Source organism: Macaca mulatta, chromosome X (genome assembly GCF_049350105.2).
Source record: "Macaca mulatta isolate MMU2019108-1 chromosome X, T2T-MMU8v2.0, whole genome shotgun sequence".
Classification (NCBI taxonomy): Eukaryota; Metazoa; Chordata; class Mammalia; order Primates; family Cercopithecidae; genus Macaca; species Macaca mulatta.
The window spans coordinates 92,265,539-92,267,378 of record NC_133426.1 but is presented as its reverse complement, the minus strand read 5'-3'; the positions used below and the strand labels follow the sequence as shown (position 1 = coordinate 92,267,378).

Sequence of the window (1,840 nt, the reverse complement as noted above, 5' to 3'; positions counted from 1 at the left end):
AAAATCAGTTGGCTGTAAATATGTGGTTTTATTTCTGGCTTTCCTGTTCTTTTCCATTAGTCTATGTGTCTTTTTCTATCAATGCCGTGATGTTTTGGTTGCTATAACTTGACACAGTATAGTTTGAAGTCAGGTAGTATGATGCCTCCAGCTTTGTTCTTCTGTTCAGGATTGCTTTGCCTATTGAGGGTCTTTTGTGTTTCCATATGGATTTGAGGATTGTCATTTCTATTTCTGTGAAGAATGTTACCTCTGATCATCAGGCATCAGTTAGATTTGCATTTTGATAAGGATTGCACGTAATCCGCTTTGGGCAGTCTTCTTATTTTAATGATGTTCGTTCTTCTGATCTATGAGCCTGGAATGTCTTTCCATTAGTTTGCATCCTCTTCACTTTGTTTCATTAGAGTTTTTTAGTTTTCCTTGGAGAGGGCTTTCAACTCCTTAGTTAAGTTTATTCCCAGGTACCTTTTTGTAGCTATTTTAAATGGGATTGCTTTTTTTTCAAAATTTTGGTAAGTACTTAGTAGATGTATATATTTATGGGGAATATGAGGTGTTTTGATATGGGCATGCAATGCATAACAATTGCATAATGGAGAAAGGGGTATCCTTCCCCTCAGGCATTTTTCCTTTGTTTTACAAACAATCCAATTATACTCCTTGAGTTATTTTTAAATGTACAATTAAATTTTATTGACTATAGCTCTCTCGCATGGCCCCGCCTTGGGCACAGGATAGATTTATGGCCGCAACTACATGTGCTTTCTGCTCACACTGGGTATAGCAGAGAGGTAAACCAATATTTCATTTTCAAGATGGAAAATCAGTCAGACTCAGCTGTGGTTTTGCCTAGTACCACAGGCCTTTGTGAATCCATCATCTCCCCATACAACTAGTTCATGAAAACAACCTATGAGTGCAACACTTAAAGAAAGATTAAGGAAAACAAGTTCTTCATTTAATTCCTGTTACAATGTGATAAAACATCTTAAAGTAGAGAATGAAGAAAACAATAAGAACTTCTCAGAGAAACCAACATCTTCCACAGAGGAAAACTGTTTGGAATTTCAAGAAAATTTTAAACACATAGTCAAGTGAATTTGAAAAAAGCACATATTTGAAAAACACCTTCAAGAATATCCATGTGAGTGAATCTCAGTCACTTGATTCTGTGTCATGTAGTGTTCTACAAAATGAGTCTGTGAATTAGAATCTTCCTAAACAAGAATTAAATGAAGAAAAAGCAAATTTGGTGAAGCAGGTTCAGGAGAAAGAAGACTTTCGTTGGAGGCGAAATCTTGTCCAAATGTATAGATGAAAGAATGTTGATCAGTCTCAGTTACAGATGTTAATAAAGAAATGGAGAAGCTGTAGCCAGCTGTTGATTTATGAGTTTAGTCAGCTATGTCTGAAGAGAACAAGAAACTAAACCTACTCAACTGATAGACCACTATGGGTTAGACAATAAATTGCTACACTATAACAGAAGTGAAGAAGAATTTATAGGTGTTTAATTCCTAATCATTTCTCCAGATTATCTTTGAGAATAACAACTTAATTAAAAGATACTTATACATTTTAAATGGAAGATAGAAACAATTAGGGCTTAGAGGAAGGTATCCTGATGAACATCAATTTAGGACACTCTACTATATAAATACAAATTAAGTTGTAAAAAGAAAATGTAGTATTTGGATAGATTTGCCAAAGAAAATTTGACATTTAATGGAATGTGAAAAATATTTAAATCATGTTGAAAAAATCATTTGGGCAATTCTCTAAACCAGTTTTAATACATTGCTTTGTGTGTTTTTTTTGTGGCAAAAAGATTTATTTT

The 1,840-nt window shown here is 33.9% G+C and overlaps 1 pseudogene; it reads left to right on the top strand.

The window, feature by feature from the left end:
- The first annotated feature begins 797 nt into the window (after positions 1 to 797).
- LOC100423162 (swi5-dependent recombination DNA repair protein 1 homolog pseudogene) lies at positions 798 to 1,517 on the top strand (annotated as a pseudogene).
- The last annotated feature ends 323 nt before the right edge of the window (positions 1,518 to 1,840 follow it).